At 39.1% G+C, this 15,228-nt stretch overlaps 1 protein-coding gene across 3 annotated transcripts in view; it reads right to left on the minus strand.

Annotated features, from left to right (window-relative positions):
• LOC149225556 (uncharacterized) overlaps positions 1 to 15,228 on the minus strand; it is a 105,634-nt gene that overhangs the window by 45,233 nt on the left and 45,173 nt on the right. The window lies entirely within an intron of this gene.

Consider the following 15,228-nt stretch of genomic DNA (forward strand, 5'->3'; position numbering starts at 1 on the left):
AAGTATAAACTTCAGAAAATTCAACACTTATTAGTTTTATGACACTAGTAAGAAAATCCTTTAGATCATGAAATTTACCAAGCATATGAAATAGAAAATATCTCACTGATTAGCCAATGTAAATTTATGAATTTAGCCCACTTTAGGATGCAATATTCAGAAAATTTTCAGATCTGATCCAATTATTACAGCAGTAAGAGAATGTGACAACAGTGTGAAACTTATGACAACAGTGAGCTATTAATGCCACAATATGCCCAAAATTTAAGAATTAGCTTGCCAAACAGAAAAGTTAGATTTTTAGACCTCTTATGATGCAAATTTCAGAATTATTTCAGATCTGATATACCTTGTTACAGCAGTAAGCAAATCAGCAAATCAGTGAGTTAATGGTGCTACAACAAGTGCTACTTCAAGCCCAAAACTTGGCAGAAAATTACCAAACTGAACAAAAAATAATAATAATAATAGTTTCTAAGCCTTTTTAAGTGTATGATTCAGAAAAATGCAGATTCAGTGATTTACGCAGAAAATTTCAGCAATCAAAATTTTACATCCTAGATCCTAGGCCCATTTAGCCAAAATCTTAGGAAATTTCATTTTGCAAATTTTAGGGTTATTTCAACCAACTTAGTATGATCTTAGGGCACTTATATCACTGTTATAAAATAAAATTTACAGCAGTAGCAAAACAATGAGAAAACTAGGGTTTAGAGAGCAAACCCTAGGCCCAAGGCCTTGAAGATCCCTTGGTCCAAATTTTTTGAAACTTTGGGATAAAGTTGTCGCTTGAAAAATAGAATTTTTGAGGCCAAAAACCTGCAAAACCACCAAGTATCCAGTCCACAAAAATCAGAGAAGGATTTAGGGCAAACCAGGTCCAAAGAGGGCCAACGCTAAGCCCAGTAGGGCTAGCGTTGAGGGCTAAGGGAACCAGGAGGCCAAAGAGAGGTCAAAAGAGGAAGAAGGAGGTCAAGAAAAGCCAACGTTGGAGAGATAGAGGCCTAAAGGGCTGGACGGCTAGGGTTAGAGGGCCAAAAAGAGTCCTAAAGGCCAAGGCTAGCCTTTGAGGTGGCCGCTAGGGGCAAAGGAAGGCAGCTAAGGCCTCTCAAGCCTACGGCTAGGCCTTTCAAGGCCTAAAGATCGTAACGCAGGGACTAGAAGCAGAGGTTGAGGCCCCTAAAGGGTACGGCTTGCCCTAAAAGCCCTAAAAGGCTGACAAAGAGGGCAAAAAGATTGACGCAGGCCAAGAGAAGGAAGATGCTGGCCCTAGGAGGGCTGGATCCAGGCCCGAGAGGCCTAAAAAATGAAACCCCTGCTTCAAAAAAAAAATCTCTTCCAGATCTGAATTTTGTTGCAAATTCTCCAATGGCTGGCACTACAAAAAATTCTAGAGACTAGATCTTACCCTCATAGGCCTAGATCTAACTCTATTCCAACTTCTTCTCTTGATTTCACTTGCAATAAATGGAGATAAAACACCCAAAACCCAAAATATATACAAAATCTCAAAACCCCAATTAGCAAAAATAATTTACAAGTTTAAATTACAAATCTATTTACAAATATACAAGGGTTTTGAAAAATAAATTTTTGAGAAATAAAAAAACTTTATGGATATTTTCTTTGATAAATGGCTAAAATATACTTTAGAAACCCAATCCACACTATAGCCTTATCGAAGATTAAATCTACCACATAAATATTCAAGATCCAAGCAAAGTTGGCTCTTGCCCACAGTTTGTGAACTTGGAAACCAAGGACTGAAGTACCTGCGAACACTGTATTTATCTCAAGAAAATCCATTAATCATATGGTGAATCAAATTATCTAAGATTAGCCCAAAACTATCAATAGGATTTCATCTCCATCTAATGAAAAACAGATCTTATCATTTACCAGCACAACATAGGAAAGTTCGTAGTCAATACATACCACAAACCAACGAACATGGAACACCTTGAATTGCACCTCAAAGTCTTTATTATGATAGAAATAAAAGTTCTCAGTGGGACAATAGTGTTACATCAATGCTTCAGTAGCAATTTCTTAGCCATAAATCAGATGGCTAGAGACTCAAATGACTCTCTAATTTATAGATAAATCCTCCAAGTGGAAAAATAACGACTACTTTACTTGATCCTTGTCAAAATAATAACGATGGTCAAAAAATATTTGATCATCTTTTAATCTTAGCTGTTGAATTTTTATTTTTGAGAAATTTTTGAATTTAGCGTTTAATTCCATATTTATTAGCTAAAAATTAATTATTTTGAGCTAATTTCCTCAACAAATTGACTTTGACTTAACCACCAAGGTCCAAGGGTCCAATTTTTCTTGAAATATCCAATATTCCCTTGATGAAAGACCTCCAAAAATTAATTCTTTTTATACCCACGAATTTTCCACTTGGAGAATTTTATTTTCCTAAAACATTTTAATTTGAATCTAATTAATTAAATTTATGGCTTAGGATTTTAATTTAATTTTGTCAGAAAATTTAATTAATTGACACTTGAGGGGATTAATTATTTTTCCAACCCTCTAATATTTTAACCATGGTGTCTAAGTATAAGGGATCATGCATTAAAATATTTTTTACATAAGATTTTTTAAAATTCAACCCTCAAAGGGGGAATACACGTTCAGCTTAGACCCTCAAATTACATACCCAATCTGTGACAGAACATGATCTAGCAGACCAGGTGATTTGTAATAAAATAATTTAGTCAACTAGCTTAAATTATTCTGAAATCACTTTTACATAAGACTCGACTAGAATGCTAAAATTTACCTAAGACTTTGACGAAGAATTTCACCCTAGCTTTGGGGTGAGGTTGGAGGAAAAAACTTTGCCAACCATACGTATTTAGAAACACAAATGAATTAGTGAAACGAAAAACCTCCTAGGATAAAACTCTCGCCAAAATAATAAGCTCACCTAGGTTACATACATTCACGGTCTTACTAGCATCATTTACATTACATAACTTACAAAATGGGTTTATAATGACACATAAATTGTTAATCGATGATCTGATTCTATTGAAAAAATTGGTACTTCCACTTCCTTGGAACTTCGACAAAAATTGTGCAACAGGCCACTAAGCACATCTTCACGGTCTTACTAGCATCATTTACATTACATAACTTGCAAAATGGGTTTATATACATAAATTGTTGATAGATGATCTGATTCTGTTGAAAAAAATGGTACTTCCGCTTCCTTGGAACTTCGACAAAAATGATGAATTCATCTCCTTGGTTTTTCTAAGGTTGATTGGGCAAGTGATCTTGATCAGTGATGCTCTAACACGAGATACTTGTTCTCTTGTTTCTCAACATGTTTGTTGACGTTCCAAGAAGCTTTAGGGTGTGAGTCTATGCTCTAGTCAAGTCGAATATGATACTACAGCTCATGTTAGGAAGCATCTTGCCTAGATACAAATGATACTTGATCAACTAGGTTTCATTCAACGGCCTCATTCCAACTTATTTTGTTACAATCAAAGTACAATTGAGCTTATTCACAATCGACTAAATCATCAAAGATCCAAACACATTGAGATTTGGATGCATTATATTCAACATCTCCATGCTCACAAACAACCTATGCCAATTTGTGTTCCTTTCACAAATTAGCTTGACAATATCTTTGTCAAATATCTTCTACAGCCCACCTTCACCAATCTATAGACACGTTGCTATAAGCAAGTTGCTATTAAGAGCCAAGGGGAGTTTTATATATATTTTATTGATAATAATATGTCCGCCTTATATATTTATTGTTATTTTTAAATTTATTTAAATAGCAATTTTGGTCAACGTTTTGTCATGTCAACATTATGGACAAATGTGACATGTCTCCCCCATAATGTGCTATAGAATGTGATTTCGATGCAATTACTAATATTACAAATTAAACATTGCAAAACTTATGCCAAAGGCAAAGCATGAAATGCAATGAATTTAAGTCAAGCCCCCTCTAATTAAATATCATATTCATGTCTTTAGAAGATCAAACCGATATCCTCGTGCCAAGAACTATTTTCTAAAGCTCTTGATCAACTCTTGTTCATCATATCACCAGGGCAAGAGAGTGCTCAATTACAATGTTGCAAGAACCATCCCCCCTCCCTGATTCTAAGGGCATATCTGCGTCCTGTGGGGATCCGCAAGAAAATTCGTGATTCCTAGACATTCGGAACTGTGATAGTTCCAAACCACGGCTTCGCCACGAGGGGCATTTTTTTTTTGGAATCTTCAAACTGCTATGTGAGGAACAATGCTTCCCAGACACTCCCAAGGTTCTTCCTACATGCTTCCTGGATGCTCTTTAATGGTAATGTTAAATTCTTAAAGTAAAAGTGACATTCTCCTTTATCTTTCACTTTTTCTTACATTTTTAATATTACCATGAAATGACTCGGGATGTTTGAGAGTGGTTCCAACCTCATCAAACTTCATATGGAGAAAATAGAATTTCATATCCAATTCAAAACTCAGTAGACTAACAATTTTCAAGATTTCAGGATCAATGGGATTGCGGCATTTCATTAGATTATATCATGTAAGACAGTGTGTGATTAGCATTTAATCAAGAGCACCAAGCCCTATATGTACCCTAGTGTTGGCGGTGTTGATTGTTGAACTCCTTTGTCATGGCCTTAGCAAAAATGTACCCTTCACTCAAGTCAAAATCATTGATCGCGCATGTTAAGCTTTTTCTACCATATTATAAGGCTTGGATTAAGCAATTTGATCAAAATTGGGCAATGTTGACCAATATCCCTAGAGAATCGAAATAGAGGCAAAGGCTAGACAAGAGGAGAGGAATCTAGATTCTAGATGGTCGATGCTTGGATAATTAATCATTAATATACAATGGATGCCATTTATATCTTGGTTTGTGTACAATGTGCATGTTTTGATGTATTCTGCAACTAATTTGACACTCTGGATGTTTTTTGAATATAAATGCAATGATAATATATATATATATATATATATATATATATATATATCAATGCTTCACTTCCAAGGATTTTTGGAAAATGACATTTTCGATGCTTCGCTTCCAAAAAACATCCCCGCTTCAAGCAACATTGCTCAATTATCTTTAATAATAGAAAGACATACCTATAGTTATTTATAAAAGGAAATTCTTTATTGACTTATTAAAGCATGGGTTTCATGCTTGGGTCAATGGTCAATAGGTCAAAGCACCCATTGAGTGCTCTAGGATTTTTGTTAAAGTTAAAATTATTATGTAAGAAACCCTTCTTGGGTTCATGATGTCAAAGAAAGAAATTTATTTTGTCATGTCTAACCCTCCATCTATCAAGTCGGCCATCAAGCTCCTCTAAATCAGCTACAACTTCATTTCTTATAAGTCAGCTTGTCTATTATTCATGTTGGCTCAAAGTACAGTGGCAAACCACTATATATACCCAAGTGAACTCGACCAAATGGAGCAGAAGTTATGAAGTTCGGACAGAATTGCAGGGGCAGCGAAGTTAGATAATCTGTAGGACCGATATGTTGGGTGACTGGAGGATCAAAACATCGTATTATTGCAGGACGAAATTGCTACTAAAGAGTAAAGGTCGAATGGCAGAGAGGACTGAATTCATACTTGGTCAGCTTGATGGATGGAGGGGTAAAACTTTAGAAGTCTGAGGCAAAGGTCTTGGTTGTCTTACCTTGATATGAGTCTACTAAGGAAGAGTTTGACTGGGTTTTCCCCTCCATAGGGGTTTTGCCCTGGCTGAGTGCCTACATTTGGTGTCTCCTTGTTTTTATGGTTTTGATAGTTGTTTGATGAACAAAGAATAATAACTATAAGAAGAAGAAGAAGAACCTAATTAAGAAATCACAAGCATCTATCAAAAGTAAAGAGAAATCAATATAATAGAAGACCTGATCTCCTTGCCCTAGATTTCTCAACGTGGTATCAAAGCTATGGCTATGAACAAGAGGGTTGCAACAAAGATCATTTTTGGCATCATTCTATCTCTAGGAAGTCAAATTACCCCTGGCCGATGTTGTGGAGACATCAAGAGAAAATTTGTGTGCATAATATCAAGCCCTAATTGCAGAGATTATGCTTCAGAGGTAGCAAGGGTATTTGAAGAGCACTTTTGCTATATTTCAAGAGATCAATTAGGAGAAGAAGGAGCTCTCTCCTAGCCACATCCATTGGCAAACAGAACGCAACCCTTTTGGGCAACTTCATTAGCCCTAAATTCCTACAATTAGATCACAGACCTAATCTTCAAAAGCAAGGGCATAAAAGGGACTTATTCTGATGTAGCAAAAGGCTAATTAAGCAGATCAAGTGAGGCCATAGTAATGTTGATTTGGGGTAGCATCGGATGTGCTCTAGCCACGAAATTTGGTGGAGAGGTTGGGGCACATGAGATCTCCAATACCCAGAAAGGGTTTGGGCAAATTCTAAGCAGATCAAGGGATATTAAAATAATTAATATTTTTAATGGAGTCCCTAAGTCTAAACTTAGGGAAAATAAAATATTAATGTGTATTAATATGAATCTGTGTTAGAATGGTCCAAAAGACATGGATCAAAGCCAGATCTAATCTTAGTCATTGATTAGGGACTTAATCTTAATCGCTAAGATGTCAACATGAAAAGTATAAGAGGAGGCTTGAGGGTCACTTGGAGAGTACACCAGATGATCAGTCATTCCATTCTCTAGAGCGGGGTTTGTTAAGAGAGGTAGAATCAGTGATCGGGAGAGCAGTTGAGGGGCATTAAGTACAGAGAAACAGAGAAGGCAGAGATTGTGTCGGGAGAGCAGCGCAGCAGCCAAGGAGGGTGATGCAGAGCCAACAAGGGCTCACGCAGAGGCAACGAAGCGTTGCGCAAAGCACCAGAGGGGCCAGCGCAACTGACGCAGAGGCTCCCAGAGTTGACGCAGGGCCTCCTGGGGCTGACACAAGCCTAGAAAGGCTGACGCAAGGCCAGCGTGAGACAGAGAGGGGCTGACGCAGTCCAAATTGGGCAGACGCTGGGGTTGCAGGAGCAGTTTTGTGCTGAGGAGCTGCCGGAAGGGTTTTCCGGGGTTTCAGCCAAGAGATTTCTCTCAAACTGTGAGGTATAGCTGCTAAGGAAATTCTTTGTTGGGTAGGCCAGTTTCAGCACCCAGATTGTACTCTGATATTGCTTAATAAGAAAACCCTCAGATAGTTGCATCGGTTTTCCCGCATTGGGTTTTTCCGGGGACATTGGTCCAAAAATAATGGTGTCATGTGGTGTGTTTGTTCTTGTTTCTTTTAGTTGCTGATCTGTAATATGTTGAGCATGTACTGGTGTTTATTTTCAGTATTTACCTTGTAAATAAATTGTTAAAGAAAAATAACAAGTAGGTAGGAATAAACCAGAAATAAGTGCATGAAGGGTTTCTAAACTAAGTAAACTTAGAAACTTCAACATGGTATCAGAGCATGATTGCAGATCACAGGAGGACTAAAAGACATCAGCCAAGCGGAGCAATAGCAGCAGAAAACAATTGTCTCGAGGTGACAGAAGTTGTTTCTAGCAACGCAGAAGCCAAGGAAGTGTGACGCAGAGCCAACTAGAGCCTCGCAAAAGCCGGGAACTGCGCAGAGCCTCAGAGAGGCTAGTGTTGCTGACGCAGAGGGCCAAAGGGCTGACGCAGACCCATCTGGGGTGATGCAGAGCCAGCGTGAGGCAGAAAGGGGCTGACACAGTTCACAGAGAGGCAATTGCTGGAGTCCAGAACAATGTTGCACGAAGCGGGGACGCAGAAGCGTCATTTTCCAAAAATCTAGGAAGCGAAGCGTCTGCAAAAGCATCTGCTGTATATATATATATATTATATGCATTTATACTCAAAACAAACATCCCAAATACCAAATTAGTTGTAGAAAACATGAAAACATGCATATTTTTGCATAAATCAAGATAGATATAGCATCCATTGTACATTAATGATTAATTATTCGAGCATCAACCATTTAGATGCATCAACCATCTAGAATCTAGATTCTTCTCCTCTTGTCTAGCCTTTGCCTCTACCTCGATTGTCTAGGGATATTAGTCAACATTGCCCAATTTTGATCAAACTACCTAATTCAAGACGTAAAATATGGTAGAAAAAAGCTTAACATGCTTGATCGATGATTTTGACTTGATTGAAAGGTAATTTTTTGCTAAGGACGTGACAAAGGAGTTCATCAATTAACACCACCAACACTAGGGTACATATAGGGCTTGGTGCTCTTGATTAAATGCTAATCGCATACCTTCATACTTGATATAATCTAATGAAATGCCACAATCCCATTGATCCTGAATTCCTGAAAACTGTTAAGTCTGCTGAATTTTGAATAAGATATGAAATTCTATTTTCTCCATATGAAGTCCAATGAGGCTGGAACCACTCTCAAACATCCTGAGTCATTTCATGGTAATGTTAAAAATTTAAGTAAAATGATGAAAATGAAAAATAAAGGAGAAAATCACTTTTACTTTAATTATTTAACATTGCCATGAGGGAGAGTCTGCTATATTTATATTTTTTTTGCCTTCATTCCTCACCCTAACCCAAGGTGGGACCACCCCCAACAAGCAAACTCACCAAAAAATAAAAAATAAAAATAAAAATAAAAATCGATTTTTTTAGGCCGTGCGGCACTTTTTCCGGAAGTGTACGGGAAGCATACGCTTCGCCCTCTGAAGCGTCGTACGAAGCGCGTTTCGGAGGTTTGGAAGCACGCTTCCGAGCCACGCTTCGGAAAATTCCAGGAAGCGGCAAAATCAGGTGGAAGCGCGCTTCCGCCGAAGCATCCTAGATGCTTCCGCATGGGACGCGCTTCCGGGCTTGGAACTGGGGGGGGCGCTTCGTGCAACATTGGTCCAGAAGGCTGTAGAAATATTGCAGAGTGGAACTAGTGAGGTACTGTAATCTGAACAGTACCTGACAGAGCAGGGCCAGAGGAGTTGTTACCAAGGGTTTCTAGCCGAGGAACCTAGATCAACAGTGCAGTTGCACAAGACGATTAGAGTAGGGGGCATCTCGACAAGCGACAAAAGGATTTCTAGCAGGGAAATCAGGACTCAGAAGGGAGTCCAGAAGAGACTCAGAGGAGTCGAACAAAGAACTTCCAGGAGGGAAGTAGAGGAGCGTCATGGCACTACACGGGGTAAGGGACCAGGATAGACTGGACGGAGCATCGAACTTCGCAGTCTGGAAGGCCAGAATCTTATCAGTGCTTGACAGGAATCATGTCAAGAACTTCGCCTTGAAGACGATATCTATCCCAGTCGACCCAAATGATAATGACAAGTACAAAGAGGCGATGGCGAGGGCCAAGTGCATTATCCTTGACGGGGTCAAGGATCATGTGGTACCACATATAGCCGAGAAGGAAACAGCAGTTGAGATGTGGGAGGCTCTCAAGAACCTGTACCAGCATACTTCTGTGCAGAGAAGAATGTTGCTCGAGAACCAGATGAGGTCGTATCAGATGAAGAAGGGTCAAACGATTGACTCCTTCCTCGAAGGACTGAATGAGATCCGAGATCAGTTGACTGTTATAGGAGCGACACCAGATCAAGAGCTTATGGTGAGGACAGCCCTGAATGTTGTCTCAGAAGAGTGGGAAGTGTTTGTCTAGAGCATCCTGGGCAGAGGGACTCTCCTACCTTGGGACGAGATGTGGGCAACTCTTCGCCAAGAAGAGATCAGACAGCAGTCAAAGACAGGGAGCAGCAGCAAAGGGATAAAGGTCAAGCGGGAGGAGGAGGATGTGGCCCTAGCATCTGAGGGAAAGCAAGAGAAGCGGAAGAATAAAGATCTCTCCAAGATCAAGTGCTTCCACTGTGGGGAGATGGATCATTATGCGACCCAGTACCCAAGGAAGAAGAGTAAGGGAGAGTCTTCTGAGACTATGGCAACGCCAGCACGGGCAAAGAAGGAAGTTTTGACAAGCGATGAATGTGCCATGAGTGCACACGCACCACTTGAGCGGAAGTGGGGAGACATCGAGCTGTAGTTAGGCGGACTACAGGCGATGAGAAGCAAGATCCTTGAGGTACCCAACCTCTTGGATTAGACCTTGCTACGGGAGCCCCGACGAGGAGTAGCAGGACTGGCTGAGTGAGTAGAGACAGATGCAAATGGAGCGACAGAGAGAGTTACCGTGCAAGAGTCCCAAGACAACGCAGAGCTAGCAGGCTGCAACAGTGCGAGAGGCACAGGAGTGTTGCACAAGTGCAGGAAGGCACAGAGAGGTGTGCAACGGTGCGAGATGCAGGCAGTTGTTGCAGCAGTGTAGAGGTCAGAGAGAGGGAGCACTTGTCAGCAACAGAGGGAGCTTCAGCATCAGTGGGTGTTTCTAGCCCAACAGGGAGATCAATTGGGAGATCAGTTACTTACTTCTCAGTAACTGAGTTGCAGTGCAGCAGTGGGCAGCACGATGCAACATGATGAGAGGAGGTGCAGTGTTGATGCAGTACTGGAAGGAAGGACCAGCACCAGCACGGATGCAAAGGGAGTTGTCGTACAGATGCAACAGTGGTAGTGGCAGAACCATGGGCAGCAGTGCAGGAGGCCGCAGTGCAGAGGATGTTGGGCAAGAAGGCCTAGCATCAACACAGGTACCGATGTCAGATGATCAGAGTAATACTTAGTGACGAGTATTGCTAGAGCACAGTCCTCGCTAAGAGGGAGTGTTGATTTGGGGTAGCATCGGATGTGCTCTAGCCACAAAATTTGGTGGAGAAGTTGGGACACATGAGATTTCCAATACCCAGAAAGGGTTTGGGCAGATTCTAAGCAAATCAGGAGATATTAAAGTAATTAATATTTTTAATGGAGTCCCTAAGTCTAAACTTAGGGAAAATAAAATATTAATGTCTATTAATATGAATCTGTGTTAAAATGGGTCCAAAAGACATGGATCAAGCCAGATCTAATCTTAGTCATTGATTAGGGACTTAATCTCGGCCGTGAGATGTCAACATGAAAAGTATAAGAGGAGGCTTGAGGGTCACTTGGAGAGTACACCAGATGATCAGTCATTCTATTCTCTAGAGCGGAGTTTGCTAAGAGAGGTAAAATCAATGATCAGGAGAGCAGCTGAGGGGCATTGAGTACAAAGAAACAGAAGGCAGAGATTGTGCCGGGAGAGCAGCGCAGCAACCAAGGAGGGTGACACAGAGCCAGCAAGGGCTCACGCAGGGCCACACAGAGGCAGCCAAGTGTTGTGCAGAGCACCAGAGGGGCTAACGCAGGGCCTCCTGGGGCTGACGCAGGGCCAACGTGAGACAAAGAGGGGCTGACGCAATCCAGATTGGGCAGACGCTAGGGTTGCAGGAGCAGTTTTGTGCTGAGGAGCTGCCGGAAGGGTTTTCCGGGGTTTCAGCCAGGAGATTTCTCTCAAACTGTGAGGTATAGCTGCTAAGGAAATTCTCTATTGGGTAGACCAGTTTCGGCACCCAGATTGTACTATGATATTGCTTAATAAGAAAACCCTCAAATAGCTGCACCGGTTTTCCCGCATTGGGTTTTTCCGGGGACATTGGTCCAAAAATAATGGTGTCATGTGGTGTGTTTGTTCTTGTTTCTTTTAGTTGTTGATCTGTAATATGTTGAGCATGCACTAGTGTTTATTTTCAGTATTTACCTTGTAAATAACTTGTTAAAGAAAAATAACAAGTAGGTACAAATAAATCAGAAAAAGTGCATGAAGTGTTTCTAAACTAAGTAAACTTAGAAACTTCAACAAGTAATTGGCATAGGAGCGAAGGTCAATCAAGGTCTGTTATCTCCATCAAGGCTTCCAAAATTTTCTGTGCACAACTTTGCATCTCTGGTATGTACATTTCTGTCATTAAAGTTCATTGAAGTTTTGGGATTGCTCTGAAGAAGCCAATGCAGCATAAGGCCTTCCCATTGCTAACCTATTTAACCCTAGAAAGTATCTAAGTCTGCTATCAAAAGTGCAAAGTTCTGTAGTATTATTTCTAAACATAAATATCCCAGACAAAGCATTGAAATAGTGTCTACACCTGAACATACATTTGATCCAAAGTAAAAATCATTGGAGGACTATAAGACATATTTGTAAGCCATTGTCAAAAAGAAAGGTGCTGAAAGTCTCATTGAAAATTGAAATCCATTCTGGGTGCAAGTTATTCAATAGAAATCCTAAGCAAACTTTTGAGATCGTGTGGCATATTAAAAGTTGCAGTCACCTTGTGAAAAGAAGTCAAGACTTCCTTTAGGAATGGTTACCATCAGACCTGGGCATTTGAAGCTTCAATCACCTTATTCAATTTGTGGGAGTTGCAATATCAAGATTGGTATTCCTACATAGTTTACGCTTGTTCAAAATAGTAAGTCGTCCGGTAAAGGGAAAAAGAAAGCTTCTAATCTTCCATATACAGTGATAGAAATCTTCAAAGTCTTATAGCTAAGCCTAGTTTCTTCTAATAAAAGTCAGATTCAATTATCATGATTAATGGTAAATAGGAATGAACCAAAATTCACCATGAAACAAATCAAGCTAGCAGATTAGACTATGAAATATTATGATGAATCCTGTATCTATCAAAAGAAGACATCTAGATCTCATTCAGGTAAGTATTGCCTTTACTTTTCATGTTTTGGTTATCTAACAATTTGTCTTCAGTGTGCAAAAGGAAACAAGCTCAAAGGCAAAGGTACGTAAGATATGTATGGCATATTCTTCTTGTATTAGGATTGGTAGTATCCATCATATTGTAAATCCCTAGGTAACTCATAGTCATAAGATTTGTCCAAAGTTTGTAATTGGAAGCTCTAGGATTCCTTCTCTATTACTTAGGAAACCCTAGTTAGAAAAATTGACATCACAATTTTTGTTTTGCCTAGTTGTACTTGTCATTAAGTGTTGCAGGCATAAAGATTGAGAAAGAGCACCTTACAAGGTTTGTAAAAGGAACAACTTCAGGCATGTCTATAACTATTAGATTTGCAAAACTTCCTCATTAAAATTATGTTTAATGTCTTGTATTACTAACTATCTCATCTTCAGGATTTTGAATCACAAAGATTCTTGTTAGGGTGATTAATCATTAGATTGAATCTACCCTCATCATATTATCATTTGATGATTCTTGTGTAACCCTAACTTTTAGGGTTCACTACAAAACCCTAGCCTCTTGTTGCTAAGGGTGTGTCAACATTGATCACGAAACCCTAGTTTTATTAGGGTTATTGATAAATTCTAAAAATACTATTCTTTTGATGTTTAGGATTTTGATATTTTTATGATGGAAAGACTAGTTCTTTAGGGTTTGTTGTTAATATCTAAGTTATGTATTGAAACCCTAGATCTTTAAGGTTTGATGAATTAGGGTATATGAGCAAAACTCTGGCAATATCTATAGTAACTTCCTACTAATGAAACCCTAGGTGTATATTCACCTGATCGAAACCCTAGCTTGGAGAAAAATTGTTGTCTAACTTTAATGTATTGATGTTTGTGTCTAATGATATGAGATGCGAGTACATGAAATCCTAAATGTATATGCGAATATGCTAGCCTAATTGTTGATGCTCATGTTTTAGTTTGTGAAATCTAGGGTTTGTAACAAAACCCTAGTGAAGAATAATCTTCTAGGATATGATGATATTTTTTTCGATATAATTTAATTTTGATGATAAAATCTAGGATTTGCAACAAACCCTAGTAGAAGTCTGACACGAAAAAGCATATTGTTGAAGCCTTAGATGTATTTAGGATTGTTATTTGATTGAATCGTTGATGTCTAAGGCTTTGTGTCTCGAAGATGAAGCCTAGGGTTTATGACAAAACCCTCGCAAGAAGTTGAAGTCTAGTATGTGTCTCTCATAAACCTAACTAAGTTTAAGTGTTTGATGTCTAAAGTCAAAATGCTTCCATATGATTCTGATATAGTTAACTTCATGCTTTTATATATTTGTATTTGGTTGTACTTGCTATTAAAGTTTTGCAGGTACATAATCTTCAAGATGAAAATGCTCGCATGATAATAGTAAGCATGATGAAGGAAGTTATGATGATCAAGATGACCTTGATCTTGTAAGAAGGAATGGAGCCATGAAAGGCTTTCCGATGTTATAGAAGAAGGACGTGGTTGATTTCCTTAAATTGAGAGGGACACTAGATAGAAGAAAGGGTATATCTCCCTAGTTGAGAGGGAGGGCATATTATGACAGTGAATACTTTGAAGTAAGCAAAAGTATTATAGATGAATGTCCATGAAGTTGCAAACAAAAGACTTGAGGAGACTTGAAGATGTATTTGGTGTTGTTGAAGAAATGAAAGAAGAAGAAAGCTTCCAACAAATTGTATAGGGATAGCTTGATGATGAAAGTAGCATCAGAATGATTGAGAACCCCGAAGGTTTGTGTTTACTTATATTTGAAAGTTTATCATTGATTGGGGTTTGTGTTTGTACAGGTAAATTTCTCCATAAAAAGGCCAAACTCTATGGAAGCATGCTTGAACAAATGGATATATTTGATTTAGTTTATTAGGGGGAGAAGAAGCATCTAATGGCAAGATGCTTGGAGGAACATTTGGTCGGCCTATGTGTTCATGTCTAGATCCCGAAGAGGAAGGGTGGCATTGGTCATGGAGCTCCGACCTTGGATACGCACCTAGATCCCTGGGTTGGTGGTAGAGCTTAAAAGCCTGATGGTACCTAGAGTTGGCTAAAGCTTGAGTCCCCTTAGTCCCACCCAGATAGAATACCCTGGTCAGGTATCTAGTCCACAACACTAAGTGTGCTAGAAATCTTTGTAGTTCATATCATTTTGAGATCTTCCATGTACTTGTATATGTATGTAATTATGAATACCCCCCTAGTTAAGAGGGAGTGTTGAAGAATGTAACTAGTTTCGGTCCTCATAATTGAGTTTGAGTCATGTATCTATCAAAAGAAAGAAAATAAAGTTATTTATAAAATGAAATTCTTTATTGACTTATTAAAGCATAGGTTTCATGCTTCGGTCAATGGTCAATAGGTCAAAGCACCCATTGAGTGCTCTAGGAGTTTTGTTTAAGTCAAAATTATTAAGAAACCCTTCTTGGGTTCATGATGGCAAAGAAAGAAATGTATTATGTCATGTCTAACCCTCCATCTATCAAGTTGGCCATCAAGCTCCTCTAAATCGACTACAACTTCATTTCTTATAAGTCGGCCTGTCTATTATT

This window comes from Pinus tabuliformis, chromosome J (genome assembly GCF_031772625.1).
Source record: "Pinus tabuliformis cultivar Carrire ecotype Pingquan chromosome J, CPIR1, whole genome shotgun sequence".
Taxonomy (NCBI): domain Eukaryota; kingdom Viridiplantae; phylum Streptophyta; class Pinopsida; order Pinales; family Pinaceae; genus Pinus; species Pinus tabuliformis.